The 17,413-nt window shown below is 35.3% G+C and overlaps 1 pseudogene; it reads right to left on the minus strand.

The window, feature by feature from the left end:
• LOC149571157 (uncharacterized) overlaps positions 1-16,723 on the minus strand; it is a 47,761-nt pseudogene extending 31,038 nt beyond the window's left edge.
• Positions 16,724-17,413: the final 690 nt, after the last annotated feature.

Raw genomic sequence — 17,413 nt, forward strand, 5'->3', positions numbered from 1 at the left:
TGCCTTATTGGATGCCTCAGCTCGGCCATTACCCTAGGGGTAATAAATGGAAGACCAATGTTGTGTGATCTTGAATTTCTTGCACAGTTCCTTAAGGTCTTTATTTTTGAACTGTCCTCCATTGTCAGTAATGATTGAGGATGGTATACCATATCTACAGATGATGTAGTTTGTGATAAAAAGCGCTACAGTTTTGCCATCAATAATTGTGAGAGGGACTACCTCTACCCATTTCATGAAATAATTTGTAGTGGTGATAATGAACTTATGTCCATTAGAAGAGGTTGGGTGAATTTGCCCCACCAAGTCAAATGCCCATTGTTGAAATGGCCATGTTGTAGTAGAGGGAATCAGCTCTTTGGCTGGAGCGTGAACAAGGTTCCCATGAAGCTGACACTGCTTGCAGGACCTAGCATATTTAATAGCTTCTTGCTCCATTTTAGGCCAGTAGTAACCAGCATGAAGGAGTTTGTGAGCTAGTGTTAGGCCATTGGAATGAGATCCGCAAATGCCTTCGTGAATGTCAATTAGTGCGCATTTGGACTCGTCAGGTTCTAAACACCTAAGGAGTGTTCTATCGAGACCTCTCTTATATAGATTGTTAGCAATAATGACATAATGTGAAGCATTACGAATTAGGTAACGTTTCTCATTCTGGGTTAGACCTTTCAAAATGGTTTGATTATGAAGGTAGGAATAGATGTGATGGTAGTGGGATGATTCTTGTCCTATAATAGAACACATCATCTTGGAATCAGGTGTGTCATAGGCTGGGTAGTGTAACGCTTCCACCAAGAACTCATGTTGTAGATCATTTTTTGGCATTTGTAGAAGGGAGGCTAGAGTGGCCATGGCGTCAGCCGCTTTATTATCTGTGTATGGAACTTGTTGGAAGGTGATGTGTGCAAAATATTTTGTCAAGTCATCAACCATGCATTTGTAAGGAATTAGTTTTTCATCCTTTGTTTGATACACATCATTTACTTGGTTGATGACAAGCTGAGAGTCACCGAAGATATCCAACTGATCTACTCTCCATTCAGCTACAATTTTCATACCATTGATCAAAGCTTCATATTCAGCAATGTTATTTGTATAAAGAAATAGAATCTTGTACGCTTTGGGCAATGAGTATCTCTATGGTGTGATGAAAAGTAATCTAGCACCTGATCCTTCTTGTGTGAAGGATCCATCAAAGAACATAACCCATGTATGATGAGTGAGTGTTAGAATTGACTCATCTGGAAAATCAATGTTTATTGGTAGAAGACTCTGTATGGGTGTCTCGGCCAGCTGGTCTACAATTGCCTGTCCCTTTATAGCTTTGCGTTCAACATATTGGATGTCAAACTTACTTAGTATCATGACCCATTTAGCCAATCTTCCTATGAGAGCTGCCTTACTGAGCAAATACTTTAATGGATCTATTTTAGCCACAAGCCATGTAGTTTGGGCAAGCACGTAGTGTCTCAACTTTTGGGAAGAAAATACAACTGTCAAGCAAGCTTTCTCAATAATGCTGTAATTTTTCTCATAAGAGACCAAAGTTTGGCTCAAGTAATAAATAGCTCTTTCTTTGTTATCATTATCTTCCTGGGCCAATAGGATTCCCAAAGATGTTTCAGTGGCTGAAATGTATAAAAGCAAAGGCTTTCCATGCATAGGAGGCATCAGGATTGGTGGATTGACAAGATATTGTTTAATCTGTGTTAAGCTTTACTCACAATCCTGGCTCCAATTGAATTTCACACCCTTATGTAAGGTCTTTGTGAAGGGTTGTGATTTATTCGCCAATTGTGAAATAAATCTATGAATAGATTGAAGCCTTCCCTGTAGTCCTCTCATCTGACTGATGTTTTGAGGTGGAGGCATGTCCATTATTGCTTGTACTTTTTTTGGATCTACTTCAATTCCCTTTGCAAAAACAATATATCCTAACAGTTTTCCTGATGTAACACCAAATGCGCATTTCTTAGGATTGAGCCAAAGACTAAACTTTTCCATACGATCTAGGATTGGTCCCAAATCGTGCAAATGAGTATTGCGTTTAGCGCTTTTGACCAAAGTATCATCAACATAGTCCTCCATAGTTCTATGCATCATGTCATGGAAAATTGTAGTAACAGCCCACTGATATGTAGCTCCAGTATTCTTTAAACCAAATAGCATCACATTCGACCAAAAGGTTCCCCATGCACATGTGAAAGCTATTTTCTCTTGATCTTCTGGTGCAATTTTTATCTGATTGTATCCAGAAAAACCATCCATAAGTGAGTACATCTCATAACCAGCCATCATATCCATGATCATATCAATATTAGGGAGCAAAAAATAATCTTTAGGACATGCCAAGTTAAGATCATGGAAGTATGTACAAACTCTGATAGACTTATCATGCTTGGACACAGGGACAATATTGGATATCCATTCAGCATAATCAATTGCACGGATGAAACCAGCCTTCAGAAGTTTCTCCAATTCGGCTTTGACTAGCAATGCAACATGAGGATGCATTTTATGAAGCTTCTGTTTAACTAGTGTTGGCTCTATTAACACTGATGATCTCTCCTGAAAGTGACTGGGAAGGACATCAAATATCTCATCTACGGGTGCCTCAAAGAGGTTTTCACCCTTGGATACATCTTTTGTTTTTACTTTTTTTTGATCCGACACTGCCACAATGTGGTTTTCACCATTGGACCTCTTGCATTTTTTCTTTTTAATTATGTGACTGAGATATTTGATGTTGGCCTCAGTCATGTTGATGCTCTGCTCATTGGTGGAAGATGTTACAGGTTCAATAGTGTTTAAGTAATAGGCAAGAGCATAGTCATTCTAGAATGTGGGGACTTTGTTAGATGCATTGGGGTTCCAGTCTATAAGCTCGGGATGTGCGAGTGAGAGAGTAGTGGCTGGTTCAATTGTGTTCATAGTATAGTCATTAAATGTGTGGACCAACAATTTGAGACCTATGACGACCTCACCCATAGGTGTATTCAAATGCCTCGGAGTACGAGCGTTAGTAATTGACGACTCTAGGACACTAGTTGGATCAGACCCCTATGACCTATCCCTAGATGTTTCACTCACTTTGATTTGATTTTCATAGACATGCACTTGGTCAATGTCTTTATCAGTAGTTGCTTCTGAAAGATTGTCAAATTCATATTCACGAGAATCGGTGCTACATGGTGAGAGACTATAGAACTCCCCAACAGTCATAGGGACATACTCTCCTTCAGCCTCTGGATTCTTACACAAATACTCAATATGGCATGACTGACTAGATTCTCCCTTTTCTAAATGATGTTTGAGTTGCTCAGCATTGTCCTCAGAAGAATCACTAGTATCATCCACAGTGCTAACATGTGGCACAAATTCATCTAGCTCAGCAAAGAATTTAGCAAGATGATAAGGAATAGGATGAGGGTAAGAATCCTCATCATCAAATTCCTCCTCTCGAGTACCTAACTCAGATTGTGACTCATTTTCAGATGAACTCTCAGGTACGGGTATGAATTTATTGGATCCCAAATGGAAAGGGACCTTCTTGAACCCTAGGCCAATTGTGTCACTGTTGCTTCAAGCTGTTGCTTTGATAGGATCTATTAAACCATTGTTATTGCACCCAATAGGGCCGGTCCCCTTGTAGCCAAAACGCTTCATAAGCTTAAGACCAGGTCCATACTTCTTAGGAGTGATTTCTCAAGCTTGTTCTATTAGGTCTACTAGAGACTCTTCTTTGTAAAGCCATGTAGCAATGGCTCTATTTTCGTTTTCATCTTCTAAGGGAACTGTAGCTTTGACAAAAGAGCCATTAAACTTGGTCTGAGGTGTCAACAAAAATGGCTTCTTTGCTACTGAGGGTCTCCCAAAATGTCGAGGGGACTCTGGAATAGATGTTAATGATAACACTAGTTCAATGTGGTACTCTCCCATACCAATTTCTTTCAATTTAAATGACTGCTCAATTTGTTTCAGTTTATTGTTGTGAAAATTAGTAGACTCACGGTTAGTAGGGAAAAAAGAATCAGCAGCTTTGAGCATATTGCAAGTGTAGCTAGTAGTAGCAAGAATAGTAACTTTGGAGCCATGAAATGGAAATTTAATGCATTGGTGGTATGTGGATGGCACAGAGTGCATCTCATGTATCCATGGCTGTCCCAATAGAATTTTGTAGGCTAAGGGAATGTCAAGCACCTAACAGGTGACATCCCTTTCAACAGGATCGACGCGAATTGGTAAAGTCACCAGACCTAGTGACTTTTGTTCTACTTCATTGTATGCTTTAATAGTGATCTTTCATCAAGGATCAACAAAGTCCTCAGAATAATCTAATTGTCTAAGCAGAGCAACAAAAACAATATTTAGGCCAGCGCCATTGCCAATGAGTACCCGATGAACACATGTCTGGTGGATCATAACCTCAATGTGTAGAGGCTGATTGTGTGGGTGATTAAGTGAGTTGTCATCCTCCTCAGAGAAGGTAATAAGATGAGGTGAGGTCAGGTGACCTACCATGGATTGAAATCACTCAAGATCAAGATCTTGAGGAATGTTTGCCTCAGTGAGCGCTTTGTCCAGAATTTGCCTGTGAGCAGGCAAGATTTTAAGCAGCTCAAATATGGAAATGTGAGCATTGGTTCATTTCAACTAATCTAGAACACTATAACTGGTTGCAGTCAAGTTTGTCATGTGTTTTGCACCTTTATTAGATGGACTAGCAAGGGCTTTGTTCTTGTGTTGTTCAAGATTTGAAGTAGGAGGTGTAGGGCCTTTGAGCACCAATTTCGCATGAGAGCGAGAAATAGCATTAGCACAGTGTTGTGAAGATGCATTATCCATGTTATTGGCAGTAGGGCCTCTCAAGAAAAATGGTGTCTTGGGTTTATGATTATCTTGCTTGCCCTTTATGGTAATAACGTCACAGTATTCAAAATCTTCAGGTTCAACCATGTGAATGACATTGTCATCATTGGAATACGTATAGTTGACCTTATTGTAGGGTTCTAGTTTTGAAGTCTCTCCTTTTTCATAAGCTAGGAAAGGCTCTTTGAATGCCTTGTGGTCCGAGTTTTTGTTATGTCCATCTACCACAAGTTCACCAGCATCAATCATGTCCTGGACTTTATGACGTAAGTTTATACAGTTTTTTGTTTTGTGTCCCTTGTTTTGGTGATACTCACAAAATGAGGTCTTATTCCACCATGGTGGACGTGGTTGTGGATCATAGGGATGAGGGTTATCCATTGGTGAGATAAGCTTGTGTTGTAGAATTATTTTGTAAACCACATCCAAAGGTTCTCCTAAAGGCGTATAATCTCGCTTGGGTTGTGCTGCCCATGAGTTTCTCGATTTGTTCCTAGACACCTTATTATCAGGAGGGGGCTTCTCAGCACTTTTGGCCACTTTAAAGCAGTCTGTGAGATTAAATGCTTCTTTAGCAGGTTTTGGTGTGACATTATCAACAACCCCATCATGTACAATTTCTCAGTTCTTGTTGACATGTTTGGTTTTATCCCTGTTGGAAGTGGAACCTTGTTTTTTGTCTCTCTGAAGAGTGAGCTCACCTTTCTTGACCATAAATTCTTTGATACAGATAGCCTGTGTAATCATGTCTTCAAAGGTACGTGGACCTTGTAGTTGGACTCTATACCCAAAATCAGGTAAGAGGTTATCAGTGAAAATGTCGAGCTTCTCCGTTTCTAGGATTTTACGGGAGTACTTAGTATAAAGTTGTCTCCACTGTTGGAGGAAAGTGAGAAAAGGCTCACCAACCTTCTATTTAAGGTTGCATAGATCTTGGATATTTATAGGATGTTGAATGTTATGAGAATATTTCTGAACAAATGAATTAGCAATTTCGTCAAATGTCTTGATACCAGGAGGTAAATGTGAGAACCACTCCAAAGCCTGACCACCTAGGCTTCTAGGGAATAAACGCATGAGGTACATTTGATTGTGTATAAACTCCATAAACAAAGCACCAAATTCCTGCAAGTGATCTTGGGGATCAGTAGTACCAAAGTACTTATCATATTTGGGTAGTTCTACGCCTCTTGGGAAAGGCGCCATGTTTATACTTTTGTCAAATAGAAATGAACAAAGAGTGTCCAATGTGTATGTCTTTTTGGATTTCTCTTTCTCATGCATCATCTGAGCCAATTGGTCTTGCATAATTTTTAGTTGTTTTTGGAGTTTAGTGGTCTCAGTTTCTTCTTCACGTGTGATAATGGTCTCTACATTGAAATGTGTGGGCAGTTTAGCTTCCTCTTGGGCGAGTTTGAGAAAGTACTTTTCTTTCTCTTCGTGGAGTAAGATTCCCATGACCTTCTAAATTTTTTTGTCTCTTCAACATTTTTCTACGTGTTCAGGAAGGATTTCCACCTCTTCTTGTTCTTCATCAGTGTCATCTTCTTTCTCTTTCTCCTTGTCATCCCTAGGTTGTTCTTGATATCGCCTATGACTACCTTGTTCAGGTTCATGATTAGTCATTATAGGAACTTGTTCAGTTTCCATATGTTGTGTTTCAAAAGGGTTCATGGAGAAAGGATCATACATTGTGTTTGAGAATGCAGGACTCCTACCTATCTCAGTATCCTTTTGGTAAAAAGGATTCCTAATTTGTTGAAAATTGGAAAATGTTTGTTGAATTTGAGATGACCTTGCAGGTGAGGAAGACCGTGAAGACGCCTCACTAGCCAAACTGGATATAGATTGCATAGCGAAAGGTAAGCTACCTCTGCTGCGATTACGACCCCTAGCATGACCATGTCTAATGTTATTAGGATAAAACACATTTCCACTTCTAGTTGTGACAGTCATAGGCAAGGACAAGAAGCTAGAACCTGGACAAGGACTATACTAAGACTGAGTCTCAAAAAGGACAATATAGTAGCAAGAATGCTTCACTAAGGCACAAATGGTTTGACTTAAAGGCTAGAATAGCCAGAGATTATGACCACTATAGCACAAAGTATGAAAAGCATTAAGATGAGGACCAAAATTACTTATGAGATGAGACTAGTCAAGGTATAAGACACAAGTTTTTAGTTAAGCAAAGTGTCACTGTTCCAGGACTGTTTGCAAATAGAGAGCAATAAATAGACATAGAAAAGGATAGCGTGCAGGCTGCAGATAGCTAGAACAGACCTAGATTGTAAATGCTGATACAAAGTCTCACGCGAAAAACCTTTACGGGCAACGCGAAGAAGTTTTATGAGCCGCGTGAAGATGTTTATGTCTCACACGAAGGTCGGTAACAGTTTTTAATTTCATGCGAGAATGTTTACCGGTTCACGCAAAGATGAACAACAAAAATTTAATTTCACGCGAGGACAAAATGGCTTCGCGTGAGAGTGAAATGATTTCACGCCAGAGCCAAATAATTTTGCGTGAGACCAAAATGATTTTGTGCGAAAGGATAGAACAATTTCACAATAGCAACTGATTTTGACAAAAATTTTTATCGTTCCAATAACCAGGTAGATAAACAGGCACGTAGAACAACAAGTAAGTGATTTCAAGCACGTCTAAAAATAATGAGCAAGGGCAAAAGCAACCTTGCACATGAACAATAAAGTAACTTAGTTTGTGCTAATCCCTAAGAGAGCTATTTGTGTCTGTTTTCAAAGAGTTTTGCAATCATTGCACACATTCCTAGAAAATAAAAGTTGGCTTCTCTAAGGTATTTAGTAATGGTTTGACTCTGAAACTTTTATGACTCACAGGGGTGACCTCCAATCCTGGCGCACCAAGGTTTTGACATAGTTTGAGAACTTAATCTTTAAGAGCTGCTAGGGAGATCTGACAACCGACAATGAACCACACCCATGGAGATTTCTTCCACAAGGACATTTATATAGCGGTTTGCACTACCATGGCAAAAATGGCTATTACTGCTCGAGGTTCCGTGCAGTTTTCCCTGTAGAGGGATTGTCTGCTATGATTAACCCTCTCTAAAGGTGACTGAATCACAATAGTGTACCACGAGGGACTTAGCTTCCAGATTCAAGGTTTTGACACCTTTTCACCTTTAGCCCAATCAAAACAGATAGATTAATCTGACACGCTAAACTAAGATTATCTCTTAAAGATCTATGATATCATCTCCCCATGATCTATCAACCTCTCCGGAGAAAGGATGCCTTAATCAACAAGTCAAAAATTCATCTATCTATGAGATGCTCAAAGTATCCTCCCCACCCATAAGGAATCTGTCTTAGAGAGGAGTTTCACTAGGAACCCACTCCCTCAAGATCCACGAATAGTGTTCATGGGGGCTTAATTACTATGTGTGTTAATTCCTGAAAACAAATCTATCTAAAAGTAATAAAAAAGCACAAGGTGGTACACTTAACGCTTTAACTAATGTGAGGTGAGCCCAAAGATGTGGAACATTTAACCCCTCACACAAGCCAAAATGAGTCCACAACTCAGAAATTAGTGAGTTCTAGAAAGCACAAAAGGGTTTCCTTGTGGAGCCTTTAAGGCTTATGTCCTGTAGACCCCTCCCCTATTTAACATGGTGCTGAGCTTGCAACCATAGGGTGGAACGAGGGGCCGACGGATTAGCGAGTCCAATAACCCAAGATAGCTAATTAGATCTATCACTAAAGACTAAGCCTGCTAAATGAAACTAATAGAGATCACAACCTAGTATCAAATTATGCATGTGTTGTAAAATAAGAACATGAAAGAAAATACACACACAAGCTTGACACAAGAGATGTTCATTTTAGCTCCAAATGAAGTATTATCAGTAAAAAAGAATTACTTGGTAATCCTCGCAACGCGCTTAGTAGATTTTTACCTATTTCTAGCAACTTTAGCACACTTTTCCCATTATCCCACAAACCTCTACTATGTTGTTCAAAAAAAATTAGAAAATACAGAAACACTAGAAATCACGAACAATTAGCAGAAAAATTAGAAAACACGCAAATCAATGCAAAAAAAAGCCTCTGTCAGTAGAGTTTCGTGCGAAATTCCTGATAGTCTATGTGAAGAAATTTTATGGCCCAGGTGAAATCAAATTCAGCTCGTGCGAAATTAAATTCAACTCGTGCGAAGAAACAGGTCTCGCCCAAAGTTTCCCGCTCCAAAGAACTTTCTCACGTGATGCAGAAAGAATCTTTGCGCGAAGATTCTAGATCCTCACGTGAAAATGAACAGTTTCGCATGAAGATTCTTGAATCTATACGGAATAGTACGGATAGAGAACAAAAAAATGATTAAAAAAATACAGAAAGAGGCTAGAAAAATTTATTTTTGAGCCCCACAGTGGGCGCCAAAAATGTATATGTGAAAATGCAGCCTATGCTAACACACACACTTCAACACAGTCATTGCATGTGGATTCATCTCAGAATGAACATTGGATTGTTCATCCAAAAATTGACCTGCAAAGCGACCTGTTGCCTTCTATCTAAAGGGATTTTGCCTGTTAATATCCTCAGAATCAAGGTGCAGGCAACCAGACCCTCTACGAACGAAGGATTTGATAATGGAATTAAGCTAAGAATGGGTATGCAGATTAATCTAAAATAAAAGATGCAATGTAATCTAAAAACAAATAAAGAAAACTAGATTAAGCATATGCATGATTAAACTAAAATGAGATTAAACTAAGAATGAGAATGTATGCAAGAAATGTAAGTAAATGTGAGCATGAATTTCAGCAGCGATTCGATGCAAATTCTCCAAATTCATCCTCTAAAATGAAGAGATGAGGGTCTCTTAAATAGACTTTCCTGGAATCCATCAATGGTTGAGATCGATTTGGATCAATGGTTAGGATTGAAGATGAGGTTCAGTCATAAAGGGAGATTCCCAAATTAAAGGGAGTTAACAGATTTGATTTGAGTAAAATAAGGAGTTAACTATTTTAATTTGAGTAGAAAAAGGAGTTAACTGATTTAACTCTTTTTTGATCAATAGTGAACTAGAAATTCCCCTTTTTGAATTGAAGAAAGATTTTGTTGAGATATTTAATTTAATAAAATGAGATATGCTCTCATCATTATTTTTTCTATTTAATTAAATAATCTTTAATTAATTAGAGACACTTTTGTTTAATTAAATAACTTCATTTAATTAATTAGGAATGGCTTCCCATTTAATTAAATAACTTTGTTTAATTAATTAGAAGTAAGTACTCCATTTAATTAAATAATTTATTTTAATTAATTAGAAATACCTTTCCCATTTAATTAAATAATTACATTTAATTAATTAAGATAGGTGTATTTATTAAATTAAATAAATTTAATTCCATAGTACATTAGCCTTAGGATATAATTTAATTTAATTAAAGTATAAATACTTAATAATTAAATTATAATTAAATCAAGTAGGTTTAATGCAACTAATATGAGTACGTACTATAGGAATTAAGTAAGAAATATGATGAATGCAGATTAGGGTTTTCTGCATCTGACAATTAAGTCAAGTAGCGAATAGCAAAATGAGAATTGCCTATTAGAATAGGACTTTGAAATTATCAGAAATAGACCAGAATTGGTATAATGGTAATGAGCCAATTTTTGGGTATTACATCTATCATCTGCTATATGCAAAGTTTCTCTCTAATGTTTTAGCAATTTTCCTACATTTCTTTTTAGTATATTAAACATGCATATTTTAAGAACTACAGTTCATTTAGATACAATATCTGTAGTCATATATTCCTTGATTTTGGATATCTCTATCGAATCACTTTTTTAATTGCTATAGGTTTGAGCACTTTGTGATCACTTTGGAAGAGGCTTCCAAAGATTCACTATCCTTTTTGAAGGACAAAGCATTAAAGGTAATGATGGGAAATCATATTTTTTCTTTGTTGAAATCTTAGTTATTTTTAAGTGTTGATTGGCATATTTATATCCTATCTCTATAAATTATGTGCTCTATGATATCAATAAATGAAATTTTTAACCATATTTGCTTTTGGCATTTACTTACATTATTAAGGGCAAGGAGTCTTTTTCTATTTTTGCTCTTAGTTAAAAATTATACTATTTGTTCTTTTTGTATGTTTGGCCTGTGATCTTTGTAAATTTATTATATTTCATTATATATCCATTACAAGCAACTTTTGGTTGATCTTGAATATAAGAATTTGTTGGTGGCGATGTAGCTTATTTTTGGAGGCACATTGTTTAGATTTAACCCCAAATTTTGATTTCAACTAACAAGTACTTTGTAGTGTTGGTGCAAATGATGTTTTCATCATGATGTGAACTACTTTTCCTTTAACTCTCTTCCAATTTGATCATGAACATTTTTGAAAATATGGAAGCTATTCTGTGGCTTGCATAAATATTAATTCCCAATATTATGTTTATAGAAGTTGAATATTGGGAAGTTAATTTATGACCTCAATAAATGATGATCATCCTAACCCAAGAAAATAAAAGGAGGGTGAGAGTACTAGGTTGATTGATGGGTAGGGGCCAACCACTATAGATGCTAATCAATACCATTGGGTGTTTTGTTGAAACAGATTTCTTTTTTTCATAAGGATGTGTAGTTGCTTGGTAGATTTCAAAATTCATAGTTTGTAGTAAGTAGTTTGTTATGGTGAAGGTTAGTCCGCTGGAAATAATTCTGTAACTTTTCACCATTGCATGAAATTTTCCACAATTCATTTTTGCTTCTGGATACATCAATCTATTAGTTGTAGAATGAGGGGTGATATGCAATGAAGTGTGTAGAAGTAGTATTTTAAAGATAGATTTTAGCTAGATCACTGTCATGATGAACTTTGAATAGATCCCCTGCTTATGAACACCATCCATTCTTATAATTTTAGGAATCTAGTGCATATCCGATAAGTAATAATAGTGTTGAGTATAGGTGTCATGTGGAAATTTTTCTCCAAGAAGAAGAACTTCTAAAGGCTCTGTAGCATTGTCACATGAACTTCAAGTTCCATGTGATGCACATTAAGATGAAATGAAATAAGGAAGGGGGAGCTACCTTTCCTAGATCAGAGGATCACAAACAAGAACTAGGACCATTCGAGTAGGGGTGTAGATGGGAAGAGAGTTATGGAAAGAATAAGTGTAGAGATATTCATGAGGAACCTTGCTGTACTCATATCAACATACTCCCTTTGAGGCTGTCCTAGAGAATTTCATGGCTGAGATAAATTAACAAAGAATGAAGGAAAGACAAGAAAGAGAAGCTCTTGTAGAAGTATTATCACTTATTGTCATTATTGGGTTACTAGTGGCTAAGGTTGTGGATCACCCCTATAGGTAGTTCATTCAAGGTGAGAAGTTTTTGAGTGGGATGGAAGGCACAATGGGCTGGTCCACATGAGTGGATAGAAAGCACATTGATAGAGTTAGAAGTTTCAAAGTTATTTTGAAATATATTTTGTATATCCAATGTATATGTTTGTCCTATTTCTGTTTAGCAATTACCTTGTCATAGTAGTTGCTCTCATATTTTGGTTATATAGGCTATAATCAATGATACAAGTTGTGCTTCTATCATACAGGACATACAATACTATTTGTTAAGTAGTAAATGACTATCATTGTAGCTTTTTGAAGTAGAAGTAATAGGAAAAGTTAAACACTCAAAAAGGTTAAAGAATCCTTCAAAATTCAAGAAACTTTAACACTTCATCAAAAATCAATGTCTTTGAATTACAGATTAAATAGACTAAACATTCTGCTAAGGTGGCATGACATCAGCATGGAGACTGAGGCATTTGGGCAACAATCATGGCCTTGTACACTCAAAATACTCTGATAGTAGTTCCCAACTTATTATTGGAATGATAACATTGTTGGACATTAACCCCCATAAAGCTTAGCTATCACAAACATTCTCTAACCTACTTTGATAAGTGGCAAGATGACATGTGCATTGAGTTAGATATGCATTGACAACACTTAATTTTTTCAAGTTTTCCCATAGAATGTTTATCTACCAATCAGAAACTTAATCTTTATTTTAAAGTCATTTTTGCTAACCTTGGCTTCCATATCTTGTGAGTTCACTTGATCATCTACGTTAATGGATAGGTCAACTTGGACCTCTGCTTTAATTTGGCCACATTGTAATAGTCTTGTTCTTGAATGAAATATTTGATAGCAATTTTTTTTTATGTTACACCTTCTTCCATCTGAATCTATGTTACACATTTTTATAGATTTGTTTCAACTCAATTACCATTTCTTGCTATCCCATGTGGAACAATATAATAATTTTATAAAAAACATCCTATTATTATCCAAAATGAGCACATCCCGAAGGTAGTTAGTCCAATGATGACATAGTGAGAGCTGAGTGTCATCCTTTGTGTTTGTTTATTAGAATTCTAATTCTACATGACAATCAATTGTGGGTTCAACATCATCACAATATACATTGGTACAAAGATAGCAGGAAAATCTAGCAAGCTATGTTAGATAGCCTTCACTTCTAAAAACTGGACAGACGATGTCAGCCAATGGCCAAATTGAATCTGGTCCAGGATTGAAGGTGCTATATTGTAGCCTTTTATAAGAAAGAAACAAGATCTTACTTTTTACTTAATAGTTTATTTTTTTCTAGCAAATTATTATATATCATCCATTTATTAATCTTGATTTCTAGGCATTTTTTAACCCTTTTTTCAGAGCGATCTTTTGTAAGCAATAAAATCATGCTTGTGTTCAATGCTAGAAATATAATTCTCATTTAAATTTTGTGCATGACTAGTCATCTCAAGCAACACCTTCTCTACAAGCTAGTAGTGGATCAACAACATCTATGCTATCTAGTCAGGGGTTTTTGTGCAATTCTTGAGGTTCAGTAGTTCCAAGTATCTTTATCAATTATTTTGCCTTTTGGAAATGTAGACACTATTATTATTTTAACTAACCGAAGCTCCAATGGTCAACATTTAAATTATTTTAATTTTTTAAATTTAGATGTGAGGTATTTAGTGTATGCTGTAGCTAATTTGGGACAATCATTGCATTCTTTTTTGCGTGTTTGTACCAACCAAGAAGATGTTTGCACTTCAAATTTTCTGGGCACTTCATCCCAATACCTATTTGTTTCCCCTTTTTATCAATATAGGATGTAATGCCCTGCCAAGGGATCCAAAGAATTAACCTAGAATTTCAATAAGTTTGGTAGCATTTTTTAATTTTATTTTTAAAACATGAAAGTAAATACCACTTATAACTTGTACACAATAACGAAAGCAATAGCAATGTCTATCTAAAAGTAAACATAACAAGTTACATTATTTAAGGATCCCTTAACATTGAATTACATCTAAATCAACCAACATTATTAAATCCATCTAATACAAAAATCACATGAAATAATAATGAAAAGTCCAATGTTCATAAATTACATTTCTAAATGCACAATCATCCACTATACATGTCACAGGGTATAAAAGGCTTAAAAGAATATACATATGTGAAATAAAGTCTGTCATCATTCTAATTCTCATCCATGATGCAATAACATAAAAGAATCCATAAATCATACATGATACATCATCATAAAAGATCAAACATAATAAACTAAGTGCATGGTTCCTCCCACCTATAAATAGCATCATTAGACCATCGTGGATCCTAGCCATCCCTCCGTGCATAACATTCCAAACTATCGAAGAGATCATTGGTATTAACATAATAGGAATGTCACACCTATACATACTACATCATATGCAGTAAGTAATCTAACATGTAAATATAAGCATAAGATAACATCATCTAACATATGCTAATCATTAGTGAAAGGATACATATCCACCATCATAAAGGACACATCAACCATGATGTCTCAAACGGATCTCAAATGATAAGAGTGGAAAAACACTACCACCCAACCGTGTAGAATCTAAGTGGTCCACTCCCACCGTGCTGAGGAGATAATCTCAAGTCCCAAACAGGTTATCAAAATTACATAACATAAATACTCTCTAAGTCCAGGAATTCTATAAGTATACTAATTCCAATCACAAAATTGACAACTAATTCCCAGAGGCACACAAAGACATGTAGGAAACCTATTATGCAAGCGGGAAAGTGTCATCGCATATATCATGTAGAAGTTATCCTAGAAGTTAGCTATACTCCATGGGTCCCTACTGATCCTCATGCGGCCACTAGTATCCTCTCATATTGACAAGGCATACTATAGAATGCAAGGTTGCAACCATGCGTTCTCTCTACTCCCATCCTAGTCTGTACAAGCACTCGAGGCATGGGTGAGAACAAAACAATTATCTTTTTAGGTTCATTTAGTTAGTATTAGGTGTGAATATTTTCACTTATTAAAACAACTTACAATGAGTTACCCTGGCGGCTTCTTAGGGCCCCAGCCCCCATTGCAATCCACTTCCCGAAACTACAAGCAGATTACCTACTCTAAGCTCATGGAATCATAAATCACCCCAGTCCTAAACAAGCGAATGGAAAGAAATATCAAAAGATAAGAACATCAAATATCCATAATAAAAGCATCAAATATCCATGAGCAACTGAAAAAAATCCATAAAAAAATCATGACCTCAACAGTTCTTTATTGGCAACTAAAGCATCACTGATAATCAAAAGTATCAATTGGTTCTCAATAACCAAAATATATCTCAAATCATACTGATTGAAGACTCCAAAATGGTTGCGTCAAAACATGTCACAACATGACACCATAAATCAATATTTCAGTCCCATCATGGTGATTGGAAAATATCCCAAGGATAACTGATTGATGACTCAAAAATGGTTAAGTCAAGTGTCTCATACATAAGAATCTCAACTATAACAATCAGTAATTACAAACATTACATAGAGAATTCCATCACATAACTATGGTTGGGTTTATAAAGATCAGAAATAAGACATCATCACGACATCACAATCATAACCCCCAAGCCTCTGGTAGATGTCCTATAATTGGTCAACATTAGTCAACCCAAAACCCAAAACAAAAACATAAAGAATACACAATGCAAGCACATGTTTTGGTTTTGCTAAAATTACATACTTGAATTAAATGTGGAGGTTTTCAGTTTCCGTTTCCAATTTTGGATAATGAATGGAGGAACATTTTGTATGTTTTCCCAACCCATGTATTTGTTTGATAGACAAAAGTTTCTCTCCCAAAACCATTAGACTCAATTTTCTAATTGTTCTATTGTTTATATAAACGTTGTTTAAAAAAGACCTCTATCGAGTTCCAATAATCAATTAACAATTCTAATGAACCTAATAATTACATAATTCAAAACTTTGATTTATAAGACATTCTAATGATTAACCTTAATTAAACTAAGTTTAATTAAGTTAATTATTAATATCTTTCCACTTTTAATAATATTTGACAAGCCATTATTGATACTTTAGATCATTTATCTTTTAAATATAATAATTATTTATAACTAATAATATATATACATATATACTTATATATATACATACATAAATATATAAATATATGTATATATATATTGACAATAAAATGAAATATAAAAATTGAATCACAAACCGCATCATAACTTTTACCCACATTATTGATAATGAGAGTAGATACATATATATAACAAAAAATGTCACCGTGAGGAGGGGTACTGTGCGAGCCTACTGACGCAGGCCTGTGACAGTGTAGTAGAGCCTGCGGCAACAGTGCCATCGGCCTCTGCCGTGAGTACAGAGTGGGGTGTGGCTACGGGCTCATCCCTCCCCGCCACTTTAATATGCATTTCTCAAACCAAACGTATTATATATGCGATTCAGTTTTTCAAATATGATTTGTGTTTAATTAATTTTTATATAAACATTTTTCATAAAACGTAAATTGCAATGCGATATGACATTTGATCTTACAATTATATATATATATATATATATATATATATATATATATATATATATATATATGTATGGTATGCAGATCTGAATTAGCATGTCCATATCAACACAATTTTTAAAGACTTTCAATTTTAAGAAACCTATAATATGTTTGTTCTCCAAATTTACTCAATAAATTTCTTAATGGATTTGGCTATAATTTAAACCCTATCCCCGTAATCTCTTCAAATCTACGCATATAAAGTTTTCTCAAATAAATATTTAAATTTCACCTACAAAATAATTAATTATTAAAGAAAATAACTATTAATACCATTCTTTTACAAATATAATAATTATTAATTATTAATATCATATACATACATTTACATATATACATATACATACATATATATATATATATATATATATATACATATATATATATATATATACATATATATATATATACATATACATATATATATATATATACATATACATATATATATATATATATATATATATATATATATATATATATAATTAATACTGAATGATAATAATATTTTAAAATGTTATAAAAAAGTCGAACTGTGAAA

This window comes from Cupressus sempervirens, chromosome 2 (assembly GCF_028749045.1).
Source record: "Cupressus sempervirens isolate cs-2001-9-10 chromosome 2, ASM2874904v1, whole genome shotgun sequence".
In the NCBI taxonomy this organism is placed as follows: Eukaryota; Viridiplantae; Streptophyta; class Pinopsida; order Cupressales; family Cupressaceae; genus Cupressus; species Cupressus sempervirens.